We start from the raw sequence: 10,658 nt of genomic DNA on the forward strand, positions 1-10,658 counted from the left end.
AAATGAGACGCCAGACCCATTTTTACTGCGTACAGGATACAGGATAGTCGCCACTAATTGCCACCCACAAATGGTCTCTGCCTCTCAATCACTTTGGGAATAAATCCTCACTGCGAGCAACAACAAAAATGAAACTTGACTTATACGCACTGTGACTTATACGCACGTGCAGGTTACCGGTAATTGCTGAAATGCGTAAGCATCCTCATTAGGTGGATCTCTGAATCAGACCCATTGTGTTTATGCAGAGTTCCTGTCAAGAGCTTCCTACAGTGGATGAAATAGGAATCCGGGATCTACTCAGGCTATAATGCCAGGGAGCAGGGAGGGAAATGCACTAATAAAACACTGCATTTTAGATTTATTGTAGACACATTTTTGAAGCTCTTTCTGACACATCCCTTATTATTAATTAGCACATTAAACAACCATTAGAAAAATCACTGTGAAAAGTAGGAACAGAACATAATCACACTAAAAAGTTTCAAGTTGGCAGTTTCTATACTCAGCAGTATAAGGGGTAGGTGCATGTTTTCAGATGTGGAGATGTTGCCCATAGTAACCAATCATATTCTATTTAACATTTATCTAGCACCTTCTAGACTAGAATATAAAATCTAGAATCTGATTGGTTGCTATGGGCAAAATCTCCACTTTTAAAAACCCGCATTTTAGTAAATATACCGCTAAGGCTCTATTCACAATACGTTTCTCTGTGGAGAAGAGAATACAGAGCAGCATTAAGGTTTGTGGGATCTTTTTGTTACTTTGTCATTTAGATCTCATCCGTGGGGTATTGTAATTAAACTCTGCTGGTCTGTCTCTTATGAATTTCATGTCCCTCGTTCCCTATGTTTAAGACCTAGATTACAATTGTTTGGGATGTATGCATTTATTTTCTATTTAGTTTATTAATGTCCTTTCATTGACTGAAGCCTACCAGGCCCATGGCATTTATTGGAATGTGAAGAAAGCCATGCTAGGTTTTCACCCTAATACCACTGCTTCTGACATATACCCAGTCTATTTAAAGGTTGTCCTGTGGAATGTTGGTTGTCTTAATTACCCGGTCAAAACTAGGAGGATAATCTCTCATGTAAGATGTTTTTGGCCTGATATACAGTAATTATCGTTCAGGAAACACATTGGCTTTCCTTAGCCTCTTTCACTCTTAAAGTCCCATGGATCGAGGCCTATCCACTAAGTTGTTTGCAAGCCCAACATTATATGAGCTTGGCAATAAGGATATTTTCTAATAATAATTAGTCCACCTCCTTTGATAGGCTATTCTTGACATCCCTCCCATCTACTAAAGCCATTTCTACCCATTATGTTTTTCTAAAAGAGCACATAGACCAGGAAACAGTCCAATCGGGCATGTCAAAATGCTCCCCCATTTCCCCTTTTTATCAGCCTCTACAATTTCGAAAGCTTTTAACAATAACGGCCAAGCCCTTAAATCTAGCTAATACATGGAATTGTTTTTTAATATCATTCACCACTCTTATTTGTCTCCACATCGAAGATTCACCATGTGATTACTTTTATCACCTGTGTGTCCTAAATGTTTCACACAACTGCTGACTTGTTTAACTGCTGCTGGGAATGCCCAGTCCTGTTAGAGGTTTTAGTTACCACTGCCAGTCAAGCGACACACTGAGGGCCTGATTCAGAGGTGCTCGCAAAAAGTGAGCGATCGCTCTGAATCAGGGCGGGCGCAGGTTTTTTTAGTTGCGGCCTCTTGGCCGCTCACATAGCTGTGAGTTACCACCCACAGCTATTGCGAGCGGCCATGATGATGGTCAAGACCATCGCGACCATCGGGCTTGCGACGAGACCCTTGTGGTAGGGTCTCAAGGCCGCAAGCCACAGAGAGCTTCTGGCTCAAATAGAGCCGGAAGCTCTCTCACTGACATCACTGGTGATGTCAGTGGGGCTGCCCACAAACGGCAGGTGTTCGCATGGGAACGCCTCCGTTTGTGAAGCCACCCCCCCGCCACGCCTATAAAATGGGGCGAGCTGTCGATCAACATCGACAGCCGCCCCTTTTGTAGTGAGTCCCGGAGCGAGCGCTTTTTGCACTCGCTCCGGGGCTACTGCACACGCAGTGCACCCGCCGCGCGTGCGCACTGGGCCACCATCGACCCGCTTGCGAGCGCAATGAGCTTGCGAGCGGGTCTGAATCAGGCCGAGACTCATCAGGTTAATTTTGTCCCCTTTACTGCAGAGTGGGCTATAATGGAACAACTTCCTCAAGGTCAGGTTTCCAGGGGAAGCAGGAAATTGCTGGCTAAAAAAAACTAATCTTCAGAACTGGATCCAACCAACTCCATCTGCCATCCCGTTATACCACCACAAACTTTAATATATTTTAAATTGAGTGGATTGATAAATTGTTTCACAAGGGGGCCGAGGTTGGATCTTTTTTTGGCACATGGGAGAGCTATATCTCTATTCTCACACCCTCTCTCCGGTACCAAATTTTCCCTGCCTTCCACAGCACTACCTGGTAATCCCTTCGACTATTTGAAAATGTTCCTCTAATTTCTGTTCTCTCAACATGATTTGGTTCCTCCTTTTTTCTTTTCCTCATTTTCTACATGGGAGAGAACTTGTCTGGATTTTAGATTTCAATTAATTTTTCAATTTATTTCTTTATTTTCTTAGTATTTTTGTTATCAATGGGCCTGAGTCAGCAGGGATCGCAGTTGCTAATACGCATGCAATCGGACATTTGGTGTGTACTTCATATGCGTATGCATCGCAGTGCGAGTGCGCAAACTGGCCGCAGGGATCGGGACAGCGTTGCAGGGGCATGCATAAATTATCCGCTGCAATACCATACACAGCCTGAGGCCTCATAGCGTGCGCTGAAGTTAGCAATTCCTGAGTGAGGTCTGACCTGCCTTAACTGTATGTATGGGTTCGATGTTACTCGATATTACCGATTATTTGGCTATGTTGCTAAAGTATACTGTTGTGAGTAAGGGGAAGTGGGTGTCCTTATGTTAGGCTACGATCGCAATGTGAATGCAATTATTTGCATATCACCACTGATATTAGCAACTGCGTTGCGTGCGTATTAGGAGAATAGCGATCCTTGCTGAATCAGGGCCAATGTCATCTTAATGAACCATTGTTATTATTCTATATCTCATGTTTTTCTATATCTAGTTTGTTTCTGCTCTAAAACCGCTCTCCATCATATTACCTCTACTTGACTGTGGGGCCTATTCATCATACCTTAAAAATCGATGGAGGTAATTAGGTTTAGAACTCGCATGGAGTTCTACCTAATTACTGGAGGAATTCATCATTCCTCCTCTCCATCAGTATCTATTCCGACAAGCTGTCATTTTTGCAATGACAGCTTTTCAGGAAATAGATACTTTTCCCTCTCTACTCTAAGTTACCGCAGCTGTAATCAGTGCTGCACATGCGCTGTTACATTCGTAAACCCAGTGCATGCGCAGCACTATCTACAGCGGCGGTAAATTGTGTGCCCCCCCCCAACCCCGCCCCCTCCACACACTTCCCCCCCATCCCGCACTTACCTGCCCACGCAGCTGCCTCCGACTCCATCCTGCTGGTCTGACACGTGGTCTCCCAGCACACCACAGTACAGTTTAGAAAAAAAAAAAAAAACTTTTATTTTTTTTCTAAATTTTATTGTGTTCTGCTGGGAGAACACACTGTGCCAGCACCCACCGGAGCCAGAGGAGGGACCAGAGCACCGGAGGGAACTGCAGGGGACCTGTCCAGCTGACCGCAGGTAAGTCTCACCTGCTACTCGCCACCTCACAGTGGCGGGTAGTACCTCCATCAATTTCCGAAAATACATAATTTTCGGAATTTGATGAATGCCATAATTTCCATATCCCCATACTAATGTATGGGGAGTGTGGAAATTAACGCAGGGGGACTTAGCAAGGATATATCAGTGTTATCTCCTGTGCTAAGTGTCATCATGAATACTAAAATAGCATTATTTAAGGAAAATGCCCTGTGCATCTTGAATTTGTATATGTTTGTTTTGTTATTTTGTACACTGTTTTATCTTCAATGAAAAATTTTATTGAAAAAAGGTTTGTGTGACCCCCAGAGCAAATAACTTGTAGCGGTGTCGGACTGGTGCATGAAGGGCCCACCAGGGAATGCAATGGTAGGGACCCAAGCTTAAGGGTGTGGTCAGCCCCCAGAGGGGGCATGGCCAGCCAAAACAGATTGACTTGGCCATCTATTAGAGAGGACATGCAAAAAACAGGGCCCGTTTATGAAAGAGGGGACAGGAGTGTGTCAGCACTACCCACTTTGATTGGCAGGAGGGATAATCTTGGTATAGTTTTCATAGAAACAAATCAAACAAATCAAGCACCCGAGTTCATCCATGATCCTGCTCCACTCCTAGAGGGGATGGGGCCCTCAGGCAGTGCGGCCCACCAAGGATTTCTCCTGTACCCCTGTTAGCCACTCCATCCCTGACTTGTAGGGTCCCCTACCAATAAATGTGTTGAATGCAACATGATAAGAATTCTAACCTATTTCTGGATGGATGGCTGCAGTCCAGATGCCATGATGTCCTGATGTTTGACACAGAATGCTGTTGTGCTTCATTTTTGCCCATTGGAAAACACAGGCAGATGGGGTGTCCAAATGTTAGATTAAAAAAAAACCAAAGCAAATAATAAACATAACAATCAATGGCAAAAGACACTTTTTGTGATAACAGGTTTGAGTTCCTTGTGTATGTATAATGCACTTATTCAAATGCAATGTGCAGGGCCTGTATACCTGTAGAAAAAATAATGAAAATATGAAAACCTCCTCTAGCTTTTCCCTCACATTCACCCTTGCCTGCCAGCACTTCTCATACATGTCACCCTGCCCACTCGCTTTTCCCACACATGTCCATCTGCCCACCAGCTTTTTTCTCACATGTCCCTCTACCCACCATTTTGTTCTCAAATGTCCCTCTGTCTATCAGCTTTTTCCTTACCCCTGCTCTCCAGCTTTTTCTCATATACCCCTGTACCAACTAACTGTTTCTTACATGTACTTCTTCCCACCAGCTTTTTTCTGATTTGGTCCCTATTGCCTACCAGCATTTTTCTCACATGCTCCGCTGCTAATCTGCTTTTCCCTCATGTATCCCTTTGCCAACCAGCTTTACTGTCACATACCCCTATGCCCTCCAGGTTCCCCTTATATGCCGCCTGCATACTAGCTTTTAGTTTACATGTCCATCTGCGCACTAGATTTTTTCTCACATGCCTCAGTGCCACTAGTTCTCCCTACCATGCCCCTCTGCCACTAGTTTCCCCTAACATTTACTCCTACCTGCCAGCATTTCTCTAACATGCCTTCGTTCCCACCAATTTTCCCCAACATTCCCTCCTGCCCACTAGCTTTTCCCTATCATGCCCCCATGTCTGCCATCTTTGCCATCACATGCCACCCTGTGCCCACCTGTGTAACCCACATTGCTCTTCTTCTACCTAAATCCCATGACTGCTACTCAGGAACCACCTGCTTGCACACTGTGACTGAAAAAGCTGCGGTCACGTGAGTCCATGCCTTGAAGTCGTCGGGTCAGCAGTCTCTTAACTCCTCAGGAGCTAGTACGGCGCTGTGCTCTTGTTCCCCCTGAATGTGGATCTCTATGTGTGGGGGCCCCTAAGGATTGTGGGTCCCCAGGGCTACTGCCTGACCTCCCCCACCCAGTGGCAAGACAAATGTAGGATTTTCTGTTTTTTTTTCGTATATATATATATATATATATATATAAAAAGCACATACATGCATATACACTATATATAGAGAGAGAGAGAGCAAACATATATTATATATACACACTAACACATACATACACATATATACACTAAAACATATACAGTATACACACACTAGGGGTGACTGTGCATCGGCCACTTTTCGTGTATTGGTTTTGGATCTGCTGCTCCTCCATACTCTGAAGCATATAGAGGGTTGAGTTCCACCGCGTCACAATCTCTTGCTTCAGGTGATGGCGGGGCAGGTTCAAGAGTGTTTGCTCGCGCTCCAGTCTTCGGCACGCAGTCGCTGAATGGCGAAAGTGGCCGGAAATTTTTCGGGCCACCCAAAGCATCTCCTGCATGCCCCTGTTGTTTTTCCGAAAATTCTGTACCAACAAATTTATTGTGTGAGCAAAACATGGGACGTGTTGGAATTTGCCCAGATGTAATGCCCGCACAATATTGGTGGCGTTGTCAGATATCACAAATCCCCAGGAGAGTCTAAGTAGGGTAAGCCATTGGGCGATGATTTCCCTCAGTTTCTCTAAGAGGTTGTCGGCGGTGTGCCTCTTACTGAAACTGGTGATACACGGCGTAGCCTGCCTTGGAACGAGCTGGCGTTTCTGAGATGCTGCTACTGGTGACGCTGCTGTTCTTGCTGCATAAGGCCATACATCTACCCAGTGGGCTGTCACAGTTATATAGTCCTTAGTCTGCCCTACTCCACTTGTCCACATGTCTGTGGTTAAGTGGACATTGGGTACAACCGCATTTTTTAGGACACTGAGGACACGTTTTCTGATGTCTCTGTACATTCTCGGTATCGTGTGCCTAGTGAAGTGGAATCTAGATGGGATTTGGTACCGGGGACTCACTACCTCCATCAATTGTCTAAATCCCACTGCACTAATGGCGGATACCAGACGCACATCTAGCACCAACATAGCTGTCAAGGCCTCAGTTATCCGCTTTGCTTCATGATGACTGTTGTCATACTTCATCCTCTTCGCTAAGGACTGTTGGAGGGTCAATTGCTCTGTAAAAGAAGTAGTGGTATACCTACTCCTCTCTGGGATGATGAACGACTCCCAGCAGCAACAGCAGCAGCGGCAGCAGTTAGTGTAGCAATGCAGGATCCTCCCGAGGAATCCCGGATAGGAGAGTCAGTCATGCCAGTGACATGGCCTGCAGGACTACTCCCGATCATGACTGAGGAGGAAATTGACGAGGAGGGAGTTGACGGTGTGGTTTGCAGGCGCTTGGATACAACAGGAGAAAGGGAATTAGGTGTCCCTGGACTGCTTACGGTCTTAGCCACAGCTTCTGAACTTGTCAGTAACTTTTTATGAACGCGCTGCAGGTGTCGTATACGGGAGGATGTTCCTAGGTGGTTAACGTCCCTACCCCTACTTATTCCACCTTTACATATGGTACATATGGCAAAACAGTTATTGTCTGGATTTGGATAGAAATATTTGCAGACCAAAGAGGTGGAATGTTTGGTCTTCTGCCCAGGCATGACCGTGATGGCCTTTTTCATCCCACAGACAACAACTGTCTCCCCCAGCGCCTGATTTAAACAAACCACCTCACCATCAGAATCCTCCTCGTCAACTTCCTCCTCAGCGCCAGTCACACCAATATCCTCATCCTGTTGTACTTCAACAGTGACATCTTCTATTTGAATATCAGCAAGTCGACTGTGGGTGCTCCTTCCAGCACTTGCAGAGGGCGTGCAAATGGTGGAAGGAGTCACCTCTTCCCGTCCAGTGTTGGGAAGGGCAGGCATTGTAACTTTCGCCACACTTGGACTCTCCATGGGGATTTGTGATATCTTCTTAGAATTAGAAAGTACAGTTCTTTGCTGTGCTTTTTTGCCAGCTTAACTCGTTTGATTTTTGTAGCGGGAGGAGGGCTTCCATCGTCATGTGAAGCTGAACCACTAGCCATGAACATAGGGGAGGACCTTAGCCATTCCTTGCCACTCCGTGTCGTAATTGGCATATTGGCAAGTTTACGTTGCTCCTCAGACGATTTAAATTTATTTTTTATGGTCATTTTCCTGAACTTTGCCATTTGGGATTTTATATACCCTCTACTATGACATTGGGCATCGGCCTTGGCAGACAACGTTGATGGCATTTCATCGACTTTGTCATGACTAGTGGCAACAGCTTCAGCCCTAGGAGGAAGTGGTTCTTGACCTTTCCCTATTTTATTTTTATTGGACAATTTTTTGTCCTCCATTTACGTGATAACGATGCATGTGCGGCTAAGGCGCACACAGACACAGAAAAAGATTTTATTTTTTTTTCCAGCACTTTGGGGGTTACATCACCCTTCAACAGATGAGCCAGCCGGCCCTTGACTTATGACACAGGCGCACGCTTGGCGCTGCTACTTTGTTGATGCACGTGCGGCTACAGCGCACGCAAGTCACAAACATAGAAAAAAATAAATTGTATTTTTTATTCAGGCACTTTGGGTGTTACACCACCATTCAACAGATGAGCCAGCCGACCCTTGATTTATGACACAGGCGCACGCTTGGCGCTGCTACTTTGTTGATGCACGTGCGGCTAATGCGCACACAAGTCACAATCAGAAAAATAATTATTTTGTATTTTTTGGAGCACTTTGGGGTTACACCACCCTTCAACAGATAAGCCTGCCGGCCCTTGATTTATGACACATATTTGCACTTGGGGGGAGCACCCCTGATGGACAGAGCACCCCCTGAACAACACTACAGCACCCCTTTAGGACTACAGCCTTTATGGGACACTGCACAACACAGCCCAGCCAGCCCCTATGGACTTTGGAGTGGACACAGCCCCTATGGACAACAGCAGCACAACTCCCACCCTCCCTCTTCACTGTCCGCAGCCGGAGTGAAAAATGGAGCCGACGCAGGGATCTTTCATAGAATCCAAAACCCGTGAGATCCAACAGCGGGATGGTGACGTTTTGCCTCGACTTCAGGTCCGAGTCAGGCGGAAAAACTCGAGCCTGACTCGATTCCCACTTCGGATCGGGGGGGCTCGGGGGGTTCGGATTTCAGAAATCCGAACCCGCTCATCCCTAACGCACACTAACCCATATACATAATAACACATACACATACAGTATATGCACACTTACACAAATATACACACTAACAGAGGTGCCCAAACTAATTATTCCACTTCTGATTCTGTGAAGAGACCTGGAAAACATGCACTGTTTGAGACCGAGTTTGAGAACCTGTGCACTAGAACATTACACATATATACACTTTTCATTCAGCAGCTGCAGGTTGCTAAGGGGGACGGGCACCCCGCATCATTAGGCCCTGCCCCCTCATGTAAATGCAGCGGTAGAGCATGTTATATTGGCTCCGCCCCCACTGTGGCCAGCCTGTGTGAAAGGAAATCGTTCTGTCAAGGGGGGGGGGGGCGGTTCTAGATACTCAGAGCAAATCCAGCACAGAGCAAATAGGACCAGGTAGGATTATGGAAATTTACATTTAAATTTTTTAATGCTCCTTCACAAACTAACAAGGCCAGCTTAGTTGAAAAAAAAAAAAAATCAAAACATAGGTGCGTTGTGTAGTATTAGGGCTCAGCTACACTAGTGGTTTGTCAGCTGCAATGAGTGGGTTGATTCAGAGGTGGATACAGGCAAAGTATTGGGTGCAAGCAGGGGCGCTGACAGGGGGGTGCAAGCGGGGGGAGAAGGGGGCGTGACCTAATCGTTGTAGGCATGGCCACACCCCCTTTGAGAAGACAATACAAAACATTTTTGCAGTGGCGCTGCCCGCTGGGGAGGGGGGGGCGCTGTGAGCCCCTCAGCCCGGCACATAGCCAGTGGGGGACGCAATCAGTGTGATCGCTCTTCCCACAGGCATAGGAGACTGCTGTGGCTGCTACTTAGCAGCCGCGAGCAGTCTCCCGGTGCAGCCCAGCACACAGCAGCATGTGCTGGGCTGCTTTGATGTAAGAGGGAAAGGGGGGGGGGGGCATTTCCGGACCCGGGCCCCTTCAGCAAGCCCGAGCCCAGGTAATCAGTACCTGCTCACCCCCTCTTGGCACCCCTGGGCACAAGCGGGCAATGTTTTCCCTCTTCGCATGCATCTGAGAGGCACTGCGCAAGCCCTGATTATTATCAGGCAGACACGCAGATCGAAATTGCAAGGAAAAACATGCAATTTTGATGGTCGCTACTTGGTGGTAACAGCTAACTGATGCAAGTTTGGATTTTTCACGCCAAAAATAGGGTCTCAGAAAGAGGCAAAATGTCATCTTTCATGGACAAACATCATCTTTTCTGGACAAAAGTCCATGGAAGATGATGTTTGTCCATGAAAGATGACATTTTGCCTCTTTCTGAGACCCTATTTTTGGCGGGAAAAATCCAAACTTGGCTGGGGAAATTCGAACCTATCCGAGCCTGCACATCCCTATTTTTAATATGCCTCAGATCAATGTCACTGTGTGCAATGTGCACAGCCTGCTATGTAGCAAATCCTATTCAAATGCACATGGGCCCAAAGCACCTCTCCCCCCACCCTTTACCAGACGCGTGCATGGTGCCACACCTATCTCTTGAACTGGTTATGTCAATAAACCTTGATTTTGTTATTGCTCAACTTTAACTTGACGAATCAGTATGAAACAAAGTGCAGGTTATTCATAGGAGTTTCCACTACAAAATTACGCAGATTTCATGAAATTGGTTCAGTAGTTTTTGCACCAACTTGGAACAAACAGACAGACACAATGTTCTTATTATATTAGTACAGATAAAATGATACTGAATCATGTTTAAAGAGCAATAATTTGCATAATTTAATTTAAAAAAATTAACAATTTTGGAGAAATTTTTTGGAAAAACATATTAGCAAGTTAA

Source organism: Taudactylus pleione, unplaced genomic scaffold (assembly GCF_031769625.1).
Source record: "Taudactylus pleione unplaced genomic scaffold, aTauple2 ptg000087l, whole genome shotgun sequence".
NCBI lineage: Eukaryota > Metazoa > Chordata > Amphibia > Anura > Myobatrachidae > Taudactylus > Taudactylus pleione.